We start from the raw sequence: 22,125 nt of genomic DNA, 5'->3' as shown, positions 1-22,125 counted from the left end.
GATTTCTTAATTAACTCACAGGTACTGTCCATAGGAAAGTCCAGCGTTGATTATAAATGAGAATTAAGATAAGAGCACTGCTTCCTTTAGAACTTTAAAAATACTTTGTAGCTACTCCATAATCAAAGTAATGTTTGAGTAAGATTTGTACAATGTTTAATGTGCTGTTAATCCTATTTGGTGTACTTTTCATCTTAGATGTAATTTTCATCTCTAGAATTTTTATTGGAGTCTTTTTAAAATCTCTTCTAGGTCTCTACTTAACGTGTTCAGTCTTTCTGCTAGCTTATTAAATATATGGAATACAGATGTAATAACTTTTAGTGTTTTGTCTATTAATTCTATCATCTGTGTTATTTCTGGGTCAGTTTCAATTGATAGATGTTTTTCCTAATTAAGGTAATCTTTTCTTGCTTTTTTGTATGCTTGATAATTTTTGATTGGGTGCCAGGTAGGTTTAGTTGCTCTCCACTACTGAGGCAAGACCATTATTCATGAATGTCTTGTGAATTACAAGGTTTTCCACTTCGGCTGTTGGGCACAGGCACTATTTCCAGCCCTGCATAAGTTCTGAATACTGTTCCCTCTAATCCTTTGAGGTGGTTCTTCCTCTGATCTTGAACAGTTTCCTCATAGGCATGCACTGTATTACAGAGATGCATCAATACTCATCTATATACTTGAGAAAGATCCTCTGTAAATCTCTGGAGTTCTCTCTGCAACACGTTTCTCTTTGGTACTCTACCCTGTGAATTTTATTACCTGCCTTGGCTTCTCCAGCCTCCCAGCTCTGTTTCTTCAGCTCTTAGAATCTACTGAGCTCTGCCTGGCTTCCCACTTCCCATGCTGTGGCTGAAAATGCGAACATAGACTGGATGACTCTCTAGGACTGCTCTATGGTTGCAATCTGGAACTTTCCTTCACTGCCTCTCTGTTGGCTTTCCTGTTCCCTGGATTCTGGATTTTTCTACTTCTATGTCTTAGCTTATTCCCTTGTTTTGCTGAAATACATCTTCCAAAAGCTTCCTAAAAATGAATATGTAGGAGATTAAAAATGCTAAGTTCTTTTCTATCTGAAAATGGCTTTATTTTACACTGGGGCTTAATTGAAAGGTGACTTATTAGAGAATTATATGTTGAAAATAATTTTCACTCAAAATTTTAAAGACATTTTTCTTTGTTTTCTGGCATATAGCATATTTATTCTATTTTCTAATGCCATCCTTAATCTAGTTTCTTTGTACTGACTTGTATTTTTATGTGAAATCTTTGGTTCTTATTTTCACTGGTAGTCTAAAATTTCTGTAAATCTATTTTTATTCACTGTGTTGGGGATTGGGTAGGCCCTCTCAACCTGAGAAGTAATGTCTTACTGTTCTGAGAAATTTCTCTGTATTATTTGTTTGAAAATTTTCTCTCAATATTATTCTCTTTATTCTTTCCAAAGTCCCTGTTAGCTAGATATTAGACTCCCTAGATTAGTTTTCTAATTTTTCTTATTTTTCTATCCTAATGTTCACCTATTTGATTTTTACTCTACTTTCTGAAAGGTTTTCTTGATATTTCTACCAGTCTTTCTCATTAATTTTTCATTTCATTTATTATATTTTTTAAATTGAAAAGTGTTTTTTTTTCTTATTACTCATTGTTATGTAATCTTATTCTTTTTCATACACTCAAGATCTTGCCTTATGTATCTAAAGGTATTAACAGAAAAAGTTCAAATTTTTTTTTGCTTTCTCTATTGCTTTTGTTTCTTCTGAGTTCCTTTTTATCTGGTGTTTTTCACTCATTTCTCAGGTATCTAGTGATACTTCATATTTGAGAATGGGTCACTAAAATAAGAGTAGAAAGCCTCACTGCAGGGTAGTTTGGAGGCAAATTGGGTTTTTCCTTTCTATTTATTTATTTATTTATTTATTTTGAGACAAGAGTCTCACTCTGTTTCCCAGGCTGGAGTGCAATGGCCGATCTCAGCTCACTGCAACCTCCGCCTCCCAGTTTCAAGTGATTCTCCTGCCTCAGCCTCCCGAGTAGCTGGGATTACAGGTGTGCACCACCACCCCTGGCTAATTTTTGTATTTTTAGTAGAGACAGGGTTTCACCATGTTGACCAGGCTGGTTTCAAACTCCTGATCTCAGGTGATCCGCCTGCCTCGGCTTCCCAAAGTGTTGGGGTTATAGGCGTGAGCCACTGTGCCCGGCCAAATTGGGTTTTTAATTGGGGAGGCCAGTACATGGTCAGGATGCCAATATCTGTAGCAGTTTTCTGCAATTCCATTTCTCCATAGAAGAATTTTCTGATCTCCTGTGTGTGTTAGTGGACAAAGGATGGAATACCCCTGGCTAATGAAGTTCTAGACACAAGTCAGGAACTGAAGCAGGTAGGCAGTGTCTGACTATTCAGTCTAGACTCTCCCCTAACCACTCTGATTTCAACCTGATGCCTCACTCCTCCACTCCCTTCTCACTGGTACCCTCAGTGTTTGAGACTAAACCTCTGGTCTCTGTGGAGGAGAGGAAAGGAGCTGTCTTTGGGCAGCGAGAGGTGGAGACATCCGGAAGTCTTACTGTTCTAGTTCAGACTTTCAGTTAATTCTTTTGATTTTCATCTGGATCCTCACCTCTGGCCCAGCAGTTCATGATGTTTCCAAGTTTCAAGCCTTTGTGGGGTTCTCCAGGGTAAATTCAGACTTGCTTTGTATGCTCATTCCTCTCTGCTTCTGCTTTTTCTGCTCTGTTGTGTCACTGAGCTCTACTCCATGCACTTTCCAGCTTCTGATATATGTTGTTATTTCTCATAGATTGTTTTTTCCTCTCCTACCTCTCCTCTTTCATTCTTTTACTTTCATTTTAGTGATGATCTAGTGGGGAGCTGAATAGACATAATTCAATACTATAAATCATAAGCAAGTTTTACACATTCTGTCATTTAATTCTCACAATAATCCTATGAATTGAATGATAATTATCCCTATTACATCGATAGGGAAACTGAGACTCAAAGATGTTAAGGCATTTGCCTAGGTCACATGGCCAGTAGGGCCATGAATTTATGACCAGTTTTGACTCCAAAGACCATGACTATATTGGCTATATTTGGCACCATTCTGATTTTAAGTGTGTATGTGTGGATTTGCAAATTTGATCCCATTAGTCACTGGCATCTGGGTTCCCAGAGCTCCCTTATCTAATTGCACTTGGATCCCCAAAGTCTTCTGGTCCATGTGCATAAGATCTGAGGATATCCAACCTTGACCTCTGATGTCCTGCATTCCTTGGACACACACAACTACTAAGACACACTCCAAAAACCTTTCAGTCTTCCAGTTATGTTTCTTTCATTCAGTACTTAACCCTGGGCAACTTCATGTGCTAAGCACTTGCTGGAAAAATGTGTCCATGAAGCAAACACAGGCTGCCTTCAGAGTGATCATGTCTAGTCAGAGAGAGAGAGATCCTGAGAGCGAGACAAAGAAGAGAAGGCCAAACTGGAGTAATGTGCCCTTGTAGAAAAGAACCTACTATAGCTTGGATTTCTTGGAAAACCTCGCTAAAGAGATGATGTTTAAGCTGATACCTGCAGAGTCCATTCATTCATTCTTTCAAAGTACATTTGATGAGCATCTATCACAGACCAATAAAAAGAATCATTCAAACCTATGCGAGAACTTTCAAGTGTTTGGCACTATTCTAAGTGCTTGATGTATGTTAACTCATTTAATCTACCCAAACGTAGAAAGTAATTTCTATTACTTTTCCTATTTTACAAAGAATAAGAAGGGGGTACAGAGATTTGATGTATCTCTTTCAAAACATGCAGGAAGTTTTAGGCTAAGATTCTGCCCAGGCTATTGGGTGCAGCATTGGTGCTCTTGAACACCATGTTAGGAGGGGAGGGGGATATGGAGGTAAATGTGTCAGATGGGTTCCTGCCCCCTTGCAGCTGATTTTCTAGTGATGAGAATGAGATGAACTTAGTGATTTGGCAAAAGGGGCAGAAAGACACTGAAACTATGCATTGCAATATATATGAAATGGGCTTCAGAGGGGGAAGGTTATATGTCTTGAAGTAGCACAGAGTACACAATCTTCCAGCACTCATTATCCCCTAGACAAAGCTGGGCTGTGCCTGCTACAGGATCTGTTCCAGGAGAGAGGATAGCAGACCCACTGTACCAGCTGCCAGCTAAACCTCTAAAAGGGGGAAGGAATGGGATTTAAAAATGGTTTAGATTTGTCTCTTTTCACCAATCCAGCAGAGACCAGATGAAGGGGGAAGGCCAAGTGCTTTGGACAAAGTAACCACATCTGTTGGGAGTATGATAAGGGACAGGTCATTGGAGGTCAAGGTTAGACACCTGGGTTGTATGCACATGAACCATAAGGCTTGAGGGACATAAGTGAGCCTTGGGGGCCCTGTTACCCACAGAATAATAGAAGATGCATGGCCAGGGGAAAACCCTGAACAAAGGCCAGTGTATAGAGTGTGGTGGATGAACTGTAGAATGGTAAGAAAAGGGTCTGGAGCAGAAGGCATGGGCCACATAATGCAGGGCTGGCTAAGCCATTTTGGGAGGGTTGGTTTTTCAAGCCACTGAAGATCTGATCCATTTTAAGAACACCTTCTGGCTCCTATTAAGAGACTGAGTATGAAAAGGGCAATAGGGGAGAAGCAGAGAGACTAATTAGAATGTAAAAGATATCAAAGGCTTGGACTAGTGGCTTCAGAGTAGAGGAGGAATGGATTCAGATTAGAGACATATTTAGGAGGTGGAATTGAGAGCACTTGTTGATAGACTGGATAAGGGAGTTGAGAGGAAAGCATTGAAGGACAGCTCCTAGGAATTGTGGAGCTATTTGCTGAGCAGGTCATGACAAGCTGAGTGGTAGAGAGGAGGTGGTGAAGGTAGACTGGGGCTTCAATTTATACTGATCTACTGCACAACTAGGATGGAGAAATACTGGATCAGAAGCACAGGTATCTTTCCATAGATTGCCACAATGCCAGTGGAGCCAGCTCAGCCCCACACTTACCTAGTGCAGACTGAGCCCAGCGAAGCTCAAGTCTCTGAACTCTTACAGGCTGGAAACCGGAGAACTTTAAATGAATAATATAGCCCAGGCTCCTCTGGGTCACAGAGCAATCACCCCTCCTAAAATATGACTGTTTTCCTCACCATTTTAATGCCATTTCAAGGATACCTTACATTTCCGTTCAGATCTGCCGTTTTATCCAGCTGGATTTCTTTTCAATTCAACCCAATTTTAACCCCAATGCTCAAGTTATTTTTTCCCATTATGCCCATGAATAGAAGCAAATCATACCATCTTGCATAAATGCAGCTGTTTTCTCTCCTCTTTTCTCATTTTAGATGAAAATCTTCTTTCTTCTTTTTTTATTAACAACAGCACCCCCTCCTTGCTCCCTGCTGAGGGCCTCACCATTGGCTCTGTTTGTTCCTCATCTCCTGTGCTCTTTCCTGTTTCTTCAGGGAGTCCCTGCAGAGATGTTTTCTTATGTAATCAAATTATAGGTCAAATTCATCAAAAGAATAGCACACAGGTACATTCCTTACGAACATTAATGAATGCAGTAAGTAACACATTCTTTTTTTAAGTGGAGGAATTGGTAAATAAAGATGCTCTTTGGTAAAGAAAAATGAAGCAAGGAACACAGCTTTAAAATATGCCAAATTTCCTTGTTAAACTGTAAAGTTGCGCAAATGTTTATTGCCATCACCACCATTGTTATGACCATGTGTAATATATATCATAGGAAATATTTTTAAATATTTTATAGTTGATTTCAATAAATATCATTTGGGCACCTATTACAAGATACACACTGTGCTGAGCATAGGCATGCAGAGACTGCAGAAGGTAGTTCCTTCATGACAAAGGGAAAAAGCAGACATACAGAGCACATAAACAGATAATTTTGATGTAAAAAATAGAAATGCTATAATAATGACAGCAGCAGAGACATGCCTGCAATAATACCTGCAGTGGTAGGCAACTCCAGCCAAGGCAGACATTGTCAATCATGCTTTAGATACACAACCCCATTTAATCCACATGGTAATCATTCAAAACAAGATTATGATCCTTATTCCATAGAAAAGAAAACGGAGCTACAGCAAGGTTAAGTAGCTGTCTGAAAGACACCAAGATACAGAGAAGCAGAGCAAATGAGAGGGAAAAATCTCTCCCTGACACCAAAATCTTGATTTTTTTCCCCACTTCTCCCAAGGATGTTGATATGGTTTTGCTGTGTCCCTACCCAAATCTCATCTTGAATTGTAGCTCCCATAACTCTCACATGTTGTGGGAGGGACCCAGTGGGAGATAACTGAATCATGAGGGCAGTTTCCCCCATACTGTTCTCGTAGTAGTGAATAAGTCTCATGAGAGCTGATGGTTTTGTAAGGGGTTTTCCCTTTTGCTTGGCTCTCATTCTCTCTTGCCTGCCACCATGTAAGATGTGACTTTGCTCCTCATTCACCTTCTGCCATGATTGAGGCCTCCCAAGCCACGTGGAACTGTAAGTCAATGAAGCCTCTTTCCTTTATGAATTACCCAGTCTTGGGCATGTCTTTATTAGCAGCATCAGAAAAGACTAATAGAGATGTATATAGTATGGTTTAGAAGGAGAGAAGGGGGCACTGAAATCAGCCTAGGGTAGAGGTAGGAATGAATGGGTCTTTGAGGAACGCTGAGGGAGCTATGTCTTAAATGTTGAGCCATGAGTCAAGAAGGAAGGGGAGGTGGAGATGGGGCATCCTAGGCAGGAGAAAAGCGGGGAGGCATGGAATAGCATAAGACTTTCTGGCCAGACTCAAGTAGTATGGGATAGCTGGAGGACTAAGTTTAGAGAAATAAAGCTGGGGAGAGACAAGGCCAGGACCGGATTACAAAAGGCCTTATGTGTCACACTAAGGAAACTGGACTTGATTCTGAGAACAATAGAGCAGTAGGTGGATGTTGCTTTAGAAATGACATTGTCAGCCAAATGGAGGGTAGATTAGATGAGGCAGTGCTAGAAACCTGGCTGTTGTTATCACCCGAGCATCCATGAGAAGGGTTAGAGTTGTGAGGCTAACTCAGTTTGTGCAAAGCTGTCCCTGGCTGCTTCAGCTGTATTCCCAATGGCTCAAAGCAATGGCTCTGCCATGGTGAGGCTGGTGTCATTCACCTGATATCCTTGGGAGACACCCAAGCATTGTCACCCATCTTGCTTCCTTGGCTTGGAATTCAGCCTTACCTGACGCATCTCTTGCCACTCCATTCCAGTTCACCTGAAATTCTGGACACATCGCACTTCTTACTGAGCATCAAATGTCACGTCAGCCTCTTTCAAGCCTTTGCACATTTTTTTGACCTGGAGTGTCCCTTCCGTTCCTCTTTGTCTGGAGAATCCCCCTCCAAATAAAGACTTACCTCTTCCTTTACCAAGCCCTACAAAGAGTCAGTCTTTCCTCTAGGCCCTTGTGGGGGCCTTGTACTTTTGTTTGTAATGTCACATTTTACACGGTAACAGAATCATTCCTCATCTGTCTCTTTCCTTACTTATGCAGTAAGTTCCTACTTCCATAGATATTTCATGCATATACAACTGTGATGGTTAATTTTATGTGTCAACTTGACTTGTCTAAGAAGTGCCCAGATAGCTGGGCAAAACATTATTTCTGGGTGTGTCTCTGAGGGTGCTTCCAGAAGACATTAGCATTTGAATCAGTAGGTTGAGTAAAGATGATCACCCTCACCAATGTGAGTGGCCATTATCCCTGTTGAGGTCTCAAATAGAGCAAAAAGGCAAATGTAGAGCAAATTTACTCTCTTCTTACACTGGGAAATACAAATTTTCTTGCCCTTGGACATTACTTTTCCTGGTTCTCTGGTATTTGGACTCAGACTGGGACTTAGACCATTGGCTCTCCTGGTTCTCAAGCCTTCAGGCTTGGACTGGAACTACACCACTATTGTTCCCGGGGCCTCCAGTTTGCAGACAAGCAGATCATGGGACTTCTCAGACTCCATAAACATGTGAGCCAATCTCTCGTAACAAATCCATTTCTATATTAATCTATCTACACCTATCAGTTCTGTTTCTCTGGAGAATCTTGACTAACACAACAAGCAAATACCTATCTATCTACACACAATACACACATACAAGTTTTTATTTTTCTTTGCACAATGATGGCATACTTACACTTCCTGAACTTTGCTTTTTTAGGACTTGAGACTACACCTTAGCAATTTTCCCATAAATATACATGAAGAACTTCTTTATTTTGTAGATGAAAAAAAAATTTAACAGTCACCTTCTGTTTAACATTTTGGTTGTTTCCAGTCTTCTGCAATTACAAACAATTACATATCATGCAAAAATTAACCTTGCTTGTACAAACATTATTTCTCATGCATGGGAGCATATCTGCTGGATAAATTTCTAGAAGTAGGAGTATGAGGTCAAAGAATACATACATTAGCAAACTTGATAGCTACCTTCAAATTGTTCTCTGTAGAATTGTGCAAATTTCCATTGCTGCCAGAAATGTATAAAAATACCTGGTTTCCTGTGACCCCAGTAACATCCAAATTTTGGATTTTTGCTAGTATGGTTTCTGACGGTATGATTTGCAATAATGACATTCTTGCATAGCTTTAATTTGTGTTTCTCTTTTTAAGAATAAGTTGAGCATCTTTTTGTATGTTTTATACTTCTGTTTATAATTTTTTTCTGTCTGTTTACATCCTTTAGCCATTTGTCTTCTGACCATGGGTCTTTCTCTTAACCATTTCTAGTGAGCCATTTGTCTAGGATTCAAGAAACATTGAGCAAGTGTTTCTCCCGATTTGTTGTGTGCTTCTGAGGTTGCTCAGTGTTTTTCTTTGCACTTTTTCTCTGTAGAAATGGCACAAAGTTGGGTGAGTGATTGCCAAAGCTGAAGAAGTTTGGGTCATCACTGATTAAAGCTCATAATCTTGCTAGAAAATGACTGTAATTTCTAATAATAATACATACCATGTAGCAGAAATAAAAGGTACCCAATGATGTGTTCATTTTCTTTTTCCTCAAAAATAAAAATTTGCTTTAAGAAAGGATTTGTGGCTTAGCACGGTGGCTCATGCCTATAATCCCAGCACTTTGGGAGGCCAAGGTGGGCAGATCATGACCTCAGGAGATCGAGACCATCCTGGCTAACATGGTGAAACCCCGTATCTACTAAAAATGCAAAAAAATTAGCCAGGCATAGGTGGTGCACACCTGTAGTCCCAGCTACTCGGGAGGCTGAGGCAGGAGAATGATGTAAAACCCGGAAAGCAGAGCTTGCCGTGAGCTGAGATGGCGCCACTGCACTCCAGCCTGGGCGACAGAGCGAGACTCTGTCTCAAAAAAAAAAAAAAGGAAAGGATTTGCTATAAAATTTGAACTGTAGAAGATTTCTTTGAGGTTGGCACATGCTTCCCTCTCCTTCTAAACCAGTACATTTGGATTTTTTTTTTTTTTAGCCTTAGCAAAAGATGCTAAATTCTTACCTCAGACAAGCCTTGCTTCTAATTTTTGCCAAACTATTTCGACCATGTGACCTTAGAAGGCTGCCACTAAAAGATTCCATTTTAGGAGCCAATTTTTAAGAGGTGAATGAACCCCTTACATAGTTGATTTGAAAAATGAGAAGTAGACACAGAAAACTTTGTGATATCATCTAAGAATGGTAGATGGTTTAGATAAATCCAACCCTTGCAGCAACCCCTGGATAAGGATCATACTTAATCATTTTAAAATCTGTTCATGAAGAGCATTCCTGGATGCTTTTAAGTTGAAGGAGGTTATGACAAGAAATATCCCACAGCATGTTGCATGGTAAATAAGTATGCAAGAAATGTTTGCTGATTGACTGATATGCTTTGCTATGTATATGTAGTTTCTATGAACACAAAACTGTCTCAAATAAAGCGATAAAAACCGCTGCTCCCGGTCATCAAGTTATTAGCATGAGATGTGTACACGGGTAATCTCAGCTTCTTTTTCCCCCTCAAACACTGATGTGCTGGACACTGAATCACTTAAAATGATAATTTGGCATAAGGAACCATATCAAACTCTTCCAATGACTTCTCCACCAGAAACAGTCACTAGGTCCCCCTGCCGAGTACTCACTGCAGCTAGAAGGCAGCGGGATATGCTGCCCACACTTCACACCCTGGTTTCTGAATTCCAGGGCTTCCCACATGGCCTACACCAGGAGGTCTCATGCCAGATTGGCAAGAAACAAAAGCTATCATCCTCTCCCTACCTCTCACATCTCTAAAGTTGGTACAATTAAGAAATTAAACTCTATCACAGCAAAGTATGAAATTAATTTTGAAAAAAGTACAAGTTATTCATTTATCTTAACATGTATGATGAACCAGGCACTCTTCAAGCTTATGAGCTCCCAGTGAGCAAGAAACACAAGATCCCAGCCCTCTTGTGGGACATGAAAAATAAATACATGACAACACAGAAACAGGGCATTTGCAGGTCAGGATGACTTAGACAGAGTGGTTCAGGAAGGCCTGTTAAGGAGGTAACTTTTGATACATGAACTTTAAAGAATAAAAATGAAGCATATATTGGAAAAACTAAGAAAATAATAATCTAGGAGCAAAGACCAATAAGGGCAAATCCTATAATAAAATGGATTCAAAGAATCAAAGAATGGAAGAGGGAGTTTCAAATTTATATTAAAAAAATATTATCATCATCGAGCCATCTTAACTCTTCTGTTATACAGATATAAAAACAGCGATTCAGAAAAGGTAGTAATTTTGTCAAGGCTACCTTGCTTGGGCAACATGATTAAAGGTGACCTTCCTGAACACCAGTTAGCCAGCTATTCTGACACCATCTTTTATATTCCCCTACAAGTCAAATGTTAAACTTCCATAGGTATTAGAAATCTATGACATGACTTTAGCAAGGAAGTAGAAAACAATGATTTAGCTCTGGGGTTGGAGGGAGTAGAGAAAAGCACTCAAACGCATATTAAACCCTTCCCTTCAGAGAAGTACTCAGTCAGTCAAGATTCTCAAGCACCATAAAAACAATTCTAAATGATACTTCATTTTTAAAAAGTGTCTTTCAAAAATCCCAAAAGACTGATGGAAGAAAGATTAATAGCTATCATTTGATGGCTGTGAAATGGTTGCTTCAATCTTGGGAAAAACAGGTTGGATTTCAAGGGAGATCTTATGAATAACACGGTGCTTGGAAAAAAATATATACATATAAATGTATAAAGTATATTCTGTATTCATAGTATATTCATATATAAATTTGTAAAAGTATATATGAATATAATATTTATATATTTTGATATATTCATATATTAACATATGTATAAATATATATATGTATGAATGAATATATGTTTATATATAAATGAAAACTATGTGAAAGACTGCTATTATATACATCAAATTCTGCATGGGCCTGCTGGTGCAGTCCAGTAACAGCAAACACCTGCTCTTAACTGGTAGCTGACCATGGGCCAACTGAGAAGACAGTGGCAGGAACTTGCTGTTGCCTGTGGGTTGGTTTTCCATTCACACATACTCAAGACTGAACTTGTTCATAGGTCAGTGCCCTTCACCTGTGCATTCTCTTCTTTGCTATACTCTCTGATCTTCCTCTGTCTCCTCTGCCCCCCGCAGATTTATTCCCCAGGGCCCCAACTTCATACTGCCTGAGTCCAGTATGGTCAAGGCAAAGATCCACCCCTCCAGAGAAAGCAATAATGACTCCTACTAGAATCTTCCAGGGCCTTTGGAGAAGAGCAACTTCAAGACAAATTTTAAAAGTGCTAATACTGTGTCCATTTTAGTAAATACCTTGGATGCATTGTTACTCTAAAAACCATTCTCTGTTCAATGGAGGATGAGACCTGGAAAGAAGAAAGGGATGATGATGAGGAACTGAGAACCCCAGCCTGCCTCCTATGCTTGTCTGACCCTCTGAGACGGCCATGGGAAGCTTTTCCCTAAAGCCTTTGGCACTTCAGTTGTGTCAATTGCTGCCCCTTTGGTGTCTTTTCAGAATTTGTGTCACCACACTCTGCTGGTGTGTCTGCCAGAAGCCTGACCATGCTTAGGATTCGGCCTAAGGATTCAGTGAATCTAACAGCTCACACCTGGATGGAGAAGGGAGGAGAAGATTGGGACATTAGTACCAGAATCCAAGAGGGTTAGTCTTACGCAAGTCTCAGAAATTGGCACTCCCTCGGTATGAAGCCAACCTCTTTCTCCCAGGCCCAATCAACAGAAAAAGGATGCAAGTGGCAGAAAAGTAAATTATTGAGACTCTGTCTTTTAAACCACATCATCAATTTGAAAATAAAGCTTTTTATTTTTAGGATGCCAGCAGAATTGTTATGGCTCTGCCCCTGCAGTCTCAATAGTGGCCTTGGGCTCTAAAACCTTGACCTTGCAAAGAAAACATTTACATTGTAAATGCACTGGCAGTATGAGCATGTTCTATGGTGAAGTACCCAACAGAGGCTAAAAATTCAGAAGCGGCTTTTCCCTTTCTTCTGAAAGGCCTAATCCGCGGGGCTTTCACAGTGACAAAATCAAACTCTTAGCAGTAATTGTGCATTGGTTCTAGCTGTGAACTTGCATAAAATCTGAAATTTCACGCCACCTATCCTGTTGCAGGGAGTTTACCACTGATCATCAGGAAATGGAGCTTCTGGAGAGGCTTGAAGGAAATTAGACTGTGCAGGCCCTTGGGCAAGCATACTTGTGAACAAAATGCCTTTACAGTCATCCCTTCTTCCAAAACACAGGCAGCTTCACGCTTTGTTGAGCTGGTACTTGAGTCCTGCAGAGGCACACAGGTTCTGATGCGATGGCTTCGAGAAAACAGACTATGTCTACTTTAGATACCTAAAGTCAGCCTACTACACCCAGACATTCTCTTATCCATCTCCAGTTAGGCTGGAAAAGGGAAGACTCAGAGTGGCTTGATGGCTAATTCCATGTGCTCTGATGGAGTGTCAGGAAGAAGGACAAGGTCCATTATGACCAGTGGGCAAAATGATAGCCAGTGGGTGGAAGCAATGGGAGGAAGCTTCTAGCCCATCCAGCAGGGGTTCTTTCTCCTCATTAGGATGGTCTGAAGCTGGAATGAGCCAGCTCTCAAGCTCACAATTGGCTTATCACTGAAGATGTCCAGAGGGGGGCCTCCACTGACAACCCTTGACACTAATTCTTTGCATGGTCTTGGCCCAGCATCACAGAGTGACGCAGACTGGCCTCACAGGAGCAGCTCTGGAAAATGGAGAGACATCAAGGGGTCAAGACGAGATCATTCACCTTTCTGGGGTCTCTGACTCCTTAGGAAGTTCTCCTTAAGGTTCAGGACTGCTCCAAGTGTTTTACAGTTATTAACTCATTAAAGTTGCACACCAATCCTAAGATCAAAGGTGGGTGCTCTCATCTTTTCCTACTTTACAGATGAGGAAACCAGGGCTCAGGGGTTACCTAACCCCTCCCAGATCGCAGAGCAAGCAAGTGGCAGAGGAGAAGTCCCTGGCTAAACACCACAGTCCACTCTCATAGCCTCTGTACTGCTCTGTCTCAGAATGCTCTCTGCAGGCCCCCTGATGTCCTGTAGTGTGACCACCACTATCTGCTTTATCTTCCTTCCTTACCAGTAGCTGTTCCGCTGATGGACTGGGTCTCTTCCGACATCGATTTTGCAAAGGCAATATCCCCTACACAGACTGTGAAAAACCCCAAGGTTATCCTCTTTGGTTAGTGATAGACCTTGAATTCATTTTATTTTTCAGACACAGTTCCAGATACACAGCCAGCATCTGCCACCAATGGCACTCAAAGCTGATGGAATGAATGATTTCACATCAGCAGTCACACAAATTATCACCACTGAATTGCTTGGATGTTATCAAATCAGAAAGAAATGAGGCCAAAGCAAATATCACACATATGTAGTGCTTTTGCTTCTTAAATTTAAGTTTTATAAGTAATTTTGGCTCTGTATTAAAAACAAAAAAAATAATAATATAATAGCTAACACTTATATCATGTTATGTGCCAGACCCTATCCTAAGCTCTTTTCTCTTATTAACTAATTTAGTCCTCACAAATACCCTGAGATGTTAGGCAGCATTACAATCCCCATTTTAAAGAGGAGGAAACCAAAATACAAAGAACTGAAGTTTAGGTTTCAGTACCTGAGCTAGTAACCAGACTAGTGTGCCAAGCGCCAGAGGAAGGTGGCCTAAACCAAAGTAATTTGGAAGAGGTTCAGAGAAAAGGATTAATTCAAGAGACATCACACTAAATAAGTAAATTGCAATAAAGCTGGAAATGGGAGGCAAAGAAAGAGACACCGTCGAAGACAGCTGCCAAGCTTCCAACGAACATGTCTTCTTGTCAAAACTGCAAAGATTCCACCTCTATGTCTTTGTTCAGGCTCTTCCCTTTGTTTGCAATGCCTTTCCATGCCCTTCCATGATTGCTCTGCAAAGCCTCTTATTAACTGCTCCTCACCTCCTGCCTCTGCATCCCTACATCTCATTGTTAGTTGGCATACACTTCCTGGCCCTCACCCATCTTCCTCCATGTTTTAAGCTCCTCAAAGGTAAAGACATAGCACAGTGATGAGTGGGGAGTCCCAAACTCTAGCCATTTAACATCAGTTTTGTGATTCTGTCTTGCTATACAGTCATGCCTGCATTACTTTTCACTTAATTTTTAAAATAACTTGGATGACCCAATAGGTGCAGTAAACCACCATGGCACAGATTTACCTATGTAACAAACCTGCACTTCCTGCACTTGTACCCCAGAACTTAAAATAAAAATAACTTGCCTATAGGATTGCAAAGGGTATACAATAAGAAATAGAAATATAAAATAGAATAAAATAATAACTTGCTTATTTTAGGAGAGTTTTAGATTCATGGAAAATTTGTGAAGCTAGTACAGAGAGTTCCCACATAGCCTCTACAAGTTTTCCATATTATTAACATCTTATGTTGGGATGGTATATTTGCCACAATTTATGAACAAATATTGATACATTTTTATTATCACCTAAACTCTGTAAGTTTATTCAGATTTTCTTAATTTTTATTTTAACAAATGTCCTCTTTTCTGTTGCAGAATCCCATCCCGAATATCGCATTTGGTCATCCTGTCTCATTAGGTTTCTCTTGGCTGTGACAGCTTTTCAGACTTTTCTTGTTTTTGATTACCTTTGTATATTTTGGATAAAGTTCTTTATTAGGACTTATATCGAGTTGCTCACTTTCAGGTTCACTTCTCTTTCTTTTCAGCTATTTGCTATGGCTGTTGGGTGGCTGTGCTGGGTTGAACAGTGTCCCCCCAGAATTCATGTCTACCTTGAACTTGTTAATGTGAATTTGGAAATAGGGACTTTATGGATACAGTAAAGTTAAAATTAGCTCATAATGAATGAGAATGGGCTCCAATCTGATGACTGGTGTTTTTCTAAGAAGAGGAAGGTTTGAGGCTGGGTGCGGCGGCTCACACCTGTAATCCCAACAGTTTGGGATGCGGAGGCAGGTGGATCACCTGAAGTCAGGAGTTCGACACCAGCCTGGCCAACATGGTGAAACCCCTTCTCTACTAAAAATACAAAAATTAGCCAAGCATGGTGGCACGCGCCTGTAATCCCAGATATACTCAATAGGGTGAGGCAGGAGAATCGCTTGAACCAGGGAGGCAGAGGTTGCAGTGAGCCGAGATTGTGGCACTGCACTCCAGACTAGGGCACAGATCAAGACTCTGTCTCAAAAAAAAAAAAAAAAAAAAAAAAAGATGGAGGTTTGCACAAAGACTAGCAAAAGATAACTCCATGTAATGTCAGAAGCTGGGATTGGAGAGATACGTCTGTAAGCCAAGGAAGGCCAAAAGTTGCTAGAGCCACCAGAAGCTAGGTGAGAGGTCATCTTTGCTTGTTCAGCCAATAACAACTGAGAAGGGAAGGTGGGGAAGGAGGTAGATAGATGGATGGCCAGGGGAGATGGGCTGGATTCCAGCAATTCAAATTGGCATTGGTCTGGTTTGGGTTGCTATACAGAGCTGGTGCTGCGATGATTTTACAGAGAAGAAGAGACATTCCTACTGTTTACAGCTTTGGGTCATACAGACAAGCCAACTTTTAGTATCTCTCACCTAGAAAAACCTTCCCATCTTATTGCTTTCAAGTGAAATCATTCCTTAAGAAACACACACACATGAGCTCGCTCCTCTACTTCATATCCAGAAAGTCCTCATGGAGAACATATACAGTAATAAGTTGGGTAGAAGCTGGTGGAAAGTCTGTAGAGACTTTTTTACTGTGTTTTTTAAATGTCCCCTCCAGGTTGAGCATAAATGAAAGTATTAGCTTCTAGAATTTTCTCTTTATAAGGACTTGGTTGGGGTTGCACACAGGGACTGACAGATCCTGTTCACTGTCAGGTTTGGCCCATGTCTGAAGGCCATAAATGTCACTCTTCTCTTATCAAGTAAAGAAAATCATGAGCTTCATGGGAAGAAAGGGTTTGGGGACCTGCAGACCAGAAGTTCTCTTTACAGGCTCTGTCGCTTAATGGCTTTGCAACCTTGGCAAGTTCCTCAGCTTCCTCATATAGAAAGTAAGGATGAGAACTCCTACCAGATGGGGTTGTGGAGGGATTAAATAAGAGAATAGGAGCAAAGCCATTGACACATCATAGGTAAACAATAATAATATTTCCTGTCCACTGGCCATCCTAGAGGATAAAACAAAATTCCCACTTTTGAAAAATTTTCACTAAGAAAATTCTTGACCTCCCTCAGAAATCCAGTCTTGTGCTATACTTTTAATGATCATTTGTGTTAAACTCCTACTATGTAAATGGTGTTACTACAGGTGCTTTAGAAATATTGGCAAACATCAGTGTTCCAGCAACTCTTAAGGTGAGATTTATTATCCCCATGTGGAGAGGATCTGATTGGTGGTCATGGGGTTAATAATTTGCCCAGAAACAGGGTAGCTATCAGCAGAGGCAAATCTCTATCCCAGGTCCAGGTGACACTACCATGTTGGAAAGCAAAACTCCCCACAGTTCTGCCAGTGTCCAAAAGCCATGAGTGAGCTACAAGAAGTCACAACCTCATGGAATGGAAAGGTTCTTACAGTGGCTTTGAGTTGGGTGGGTTCTGCAATGTTATTGTCAGCTGTCTTTGTCTATTCCTGTTGCTGTAATAAACTATAGGAGACTTGGTAATTTCTAAAGAAGAGAAATTTATTTCTCACAGTTTTGGAGGCTAGGAAGTTAAAGATCATGACACCAGCAGGTTAGCTGTATGACAAGGGCCCAGTATCTGCTTCCAAGATGGGACCTTGCTGCGTCCTTTGGAAAGGTCAAACACCTTGTCCTCGAGTGGCAAAAAGGGCCTAGCTAGTTCCCTCCTCCAGCCCTTTTATAAGGTACTAATCTCATCTGCCTTCATGGCCTAATCACCACCTGTACGTCCCAACTCTTAATGCTGTTGCATTGGGGTTAAGTTTTAACATGAATTTTCTAGGAAACACAAACATTGAAACCACAGCACCAACCACATTAGACCAGGGTTATCATGTAATAATCTGTAGAAGAGTTTACCAGTCTTTTCCAATCTCAGTTGAGTGGTATAAGTCAGGTAGGGGACCTGTGAGAATCTGTGTAGACCTCAAGGGAATATTCCCTCATTTGTTGTGGCTAGAAGGAGCTTGGGGAGGGTCTGGAATGTCTGTTCAACTCCCTTGGTGTGGTGGTAGGGTTCACAGTCAGGCCTGGCCCCATCCTATAATAATACACATTCTTTGATGTTTCCTGAACAGGCAGAGTGGATCCTAGTCATTGGAATATAAGACGTGAAGACAAGCATTTTGTTGTTGTTGTTGTTTACTGCTAGTTCTTGGCCCCAGAACACTGCCCAGCATATAGTTAGAGTTCATAATAAGCAATAAATAAATTAATTAACATCAGGGAATTTTCTCTGACCATTTCCTCTATTTGGAACATCTTTAGCCCAGGGTTAAATGGCTAAATTCCTCCATTTGGGTCTAGACTCAAAAGTCACCTCCACAGGGATGCCTCACCTGACCACCCCACCTAAAAATAGCTACCTTCTATCGCTTTTATTCTCTTCCTTTGCTATGCTTTTCCTCTTAACTCATGTGTAATCATGAGTTCATCATCAATTTCCCCACTGCCAATTTCCATGAGGGCAGAGCACCCATCTCTTGTACATCCATTGCTATATCTCTGGCACCTAGAACAGAGCCTGGCTTGAGTCAGTGCTCTGTAAGTTATATATTGAGTAAGTGAGTGAATAAGTGAATGCAGGCATCATGCATAGGAAAAGCTTAGCACAGTGCCTGGCACATAGCAGATGAGAGATAAGTGTTAGTTTTGATGATGTTGATAATGACATCCAAATGTCACTCTGAGGCAGTGGCACTGTGGATTGGCCTCTGACATTCTCATTGTATATCTCAGTAGGTTGGGGAGTATAAAGGACTGTCCTTCCACCCTACCTTCCATTCCTCCCTGCCACCATCAGACATGCTAGAGAACAGTGCTTTCACCAACTTCTGCTCCTCACTTTTCCCTGTCTGTGAAATTATGATTAGGCATTGGGGACTGTTCATCCTCTTCCCCAACTCTCGAAGTGAAACACTTTCAGATCCTTCATAGTAGTAAATGACTAACAGCAGTCTCGTCTCATCCCATCCCAGCCACGTGACCTCTCTCAGAATCTGGAATTTCCCATCTTTCTTTCATGTTGTCAAACACCTAAAGTACCTCTACTTTGCGCCATTTTATTCCTAAAGATAATCTCTCCAAAATCCAGCTCCAATATTACCTTCCTTGTGAAGCCCAAGCCCAGATATTGCAGCAGTTTCTGCCTCCTCTCTCTGGTTTTCCATGGAACTCTCTGCCCCTTCTGTTACAGCCCTCATCACAGGGCACTCTATGCAACCAGATCTTTCTTCTCCAGAAATGAGCTCTGCAAGGACAGGGGTCCTGCAGATGATGGTGAGAATGGGCAGCTCTGACCTGAGTCAGTACAGGAGGTTCCTCAATCCTGTGAACTCTCCTGTCAGAACTCCTGGGTTCTAATCCTGCCTCCCCTCTTACCACCGATAAGACCCCAACAGGTGATTTAATCATACCATGTACCGAGTATCCTGCCTGAAAACAGGGATCCTAATTATTACACTTCAATAAGCATCAAGCACCACAGACCAATGGATAAAACTATAAAGGGGGATTCTGAAATGGGTTGCATTAGGAAATAGGTAGAAAACTGGAAGTTGTTCCTTAGTTTTTCCACTGATGTATAGGGACTACATTATGAGTTCACTTGGTACTAGACACAAAGAAATCAAACAGTGGTTGAAAACATGTCTGAAAATCATTCAGAGCTGTATTATCTTTGCTAATTCAGCAGTAAGTTCATCACTCTGCCTCATTCAGCTCAAGGACAGGTCTTCTCTGCTCATATGCACGTTACCGTGTGGGCCATGGAAGTACATAATGAGGTAGATAGCTTCTGAAAATCATATCCAAGGAAGTGAATATAAAGCAAAACAGAAAGAACAAAAATTATGAAATCTGTTAAATATTCCACTATACTCTCATACCACAAAAGTTCATAGCTTATGGGAAACTTTACAGCATACAGAGGGGCTTATGACACGACCTGCCCTGTTCTCTTAACCTAATTACCATTACATGTCTGTAATACCATGAGGAAGATATTGCAGAAGGAGCTCCAGGACTTTCCACATTACTACTGATCTACTGGCTGGTCCATTTGCTGATCTGTCTGCTGGGTTGTCTTTAACAGGGTTTTGCTGCCTTGTGTATTTGCATAACTTGGTTTAGCAGTGGTCAAGATTTGTGTCTGTGTTGAGCTGGTGAGGGTGCTAAGTCCTGGTTTGGCTTTGTGGACTCTCTCATCTCTATCCGATATTTCAGAATGGTCTCTGGGACCTCCATTAGCTCTGTAGGGATGGTCTTTTCCACTTCCACCTGCTCTGTGGTAGTGATCTTTTCTGTCTTGATTGTCTCAGTGGGAGTGGACTCTTCAGTTTGCTCTACGGTGGTGGTATCTTGGTGGTGATTGGCTCTGTGGGGGTGGTGTTTGAGATCTTGATTGGCTCTGTAGGGATGGTCTTTTTGGTCTTGATTGGCCCTGTGGGGGTGATCTCTTCTATCCTCAATGACTCTGTGGAGAATAACTGTTGGATCTGGGTCTTCTGCTTGGGGAAGCATGGTTTGACCTTGGTTGGGTCCCTACAAGTGGACTCTTCGACCTTATCCCACACCGTGGGCATGAGTTCCATGTCACTGTGGCTGGGTCTCTTATTTGTGATCAGAGTGGAATTCACCAGCTTGACATTGGATTCTGGATACTTCTGACAACATGCCCTGGTCACCAGGTTGGCCTTGGAGTTCTCATAGGCATGTTTCTTGTGGCACAGGTTCTAGCTAATTTATTTCCAGTAGACCACATTGTTGTCCAAAAACCGTAGGCACAGTCTGGATTGCCCACAGAGACACAGGAAAACTCACTGTTCATTCAAACACCCTCAACTTTGAGAGTGATTCCCTCTGCCTACTCAGTCACAGCCCATCTACAGTTGGCTTGGTCTTTAGTGACAAGGCTGCTGTGATTGGGAACTTGTATGGCAGGGTTTTCGTCACAATCTGGAGCTCTAGGGCTTTCCCAGGGGGACCCATTGATCCCCGGGCATTACTCTATTGTCTGCTTTACTCCATTTTTCCCCTCCACCAGGAGCACCTGAGAAGCCAGTAGGAGAAAGGAGAACAGGGTGAGGCTATGGGTATTCATGGCTACATCTGGGTGGCACCTGTTTGACAAAAGGCAGGTGAGTCAGTGGCAGGCAGCAGTTCCGCTGTGCAGGATTGCACCTTGGCCTTCCTCCACCCTGACAGGTGCCTGCCTAAATTAGGAATAGACCAAGAATGCTTCTGCCCTCTGGAATCACTAGACAAGCAGCCTGTCTACTCACATTTCCACTTGGCTTGAGTCCTGAGTGTCACAAAACTACCATTCTTTGGAGCCTCATGAACCCTTATTTCTCATCTACTCACTCAAGAACTCCTGCATTTACTCACTCCTCACTCTCATTCACTCATTCAACAAGCATTTATTAAGTGCCTACTATTAGTACTTGCCATGCACTAGACTAGGTATTCAAGATACTACTGTGAATGAGAAAGCCTCAGGTTTTAAAGACCTTAGAGGCTACTCATTGGGAAATTTAAATACCATTAACAAGGGAGTCTGTCCCATCTCTGTCTCAACTTGATCTTAGACAAGTGACTCTCCCCTGGGTCTCAGTTTCTTTTTTTCTTTTTTTTGAGACAGAGTCTTGCTCCGTCACCCAAGCTGGAGTGCAATGGCATGATCTCAGCTCACTGCAACCTCCACCTCCCAGGTTCAAGCAATTATCCTGCATCAGCCTCCCGAGTAGCTGGGATTACAGGCACCCACCAACACACCTGGCTAATTTTTTTGTATTTTTAGTAGAGACATGGTTTCACCATATTGGCCAGGCTGGTCTCGAACTCCTGAATTCAGGTGACCCACCCACCTTGGCCTCCCAAAGTGCTGGGATTACAGGCTTGAGCCACAGTGCCTGGCCCTCAGTTTCTTTATCATCTGGAAATCACAGTGTTGGATGAAATGATAACCAAGCTCTCTTCCAGCTCCAATGTGCTAAATTTCTATCTCACAATCTCACATGGATACAGATGACCACAAAATGAGAAAAGGCATGGTAAAGCTCATGAAAGTGTCAAAAAAGATGATGTTGACATTGACAGAGGGTTGAACAAGCATGGGCTTTGACACACTGAAGTGGGTGGGGTTGTGGGGGTAGGAGGAGCATTTGGGGAAGAGGTAAGAGCCTCAGGAAAGGCATGAAGGAAGGAAGGTCATCTGATTTGACTGGGTAAAGTGAACCCAGGGCATAAAGAAGACCCATAATCAGGCCAAGTGCAGTGGCTCATGCCTGTAATCCCAGTACTTTGGGAGGCC

General features: G+C 41.6%; 1 long non-coding RNA gene across 2 annotated transcripts in view; it reads right to left on the bottom strand.

The window, feature by feature from the left end:
- Window positions 1-22,125, bottom strand: part of LOC117979923 (uncharacterized) — a 69,153-nt gene that overhangs the window by 27,224 nt on the left and 19,804 nt on the right. Inside the window, exons 4-5 of one of the 2 annotated variants that reach the window (XR_004670991.3) lie at window positions 6,004-6,157; window positions 5,329-5,502 (exon numbers count right to left, since the gene is read on the bottom strand). This is a non-coding gene — a long non-coding RNA (uncharacterized LOC117979923). The remainder of the gene's footprint in view (window positions 1-5,328; window positions 5,503-6,003; window positions 6,158-22,125) is intronic. The other variant, XR_010111924.1, reaches the window with a different exon arrangement.

This window comes from Pan paniscus, chromosome 3 (genome assembly GCF_029289425.2).
Source record: "Pan paniscus chromosome 3, NHGRI_mPanPan1-v2.0_pri, whole genome shotgun sequence".
NCBI lineage: Eukaryota > Metazoa > Chordata > Mammalia > Primates > Hominidae > Pan > Pan paniscus.
Note: the sequence above shows the minus strand (reverse complement) of the source record. Positions and strands in the feature narration are given on the sequence as shown.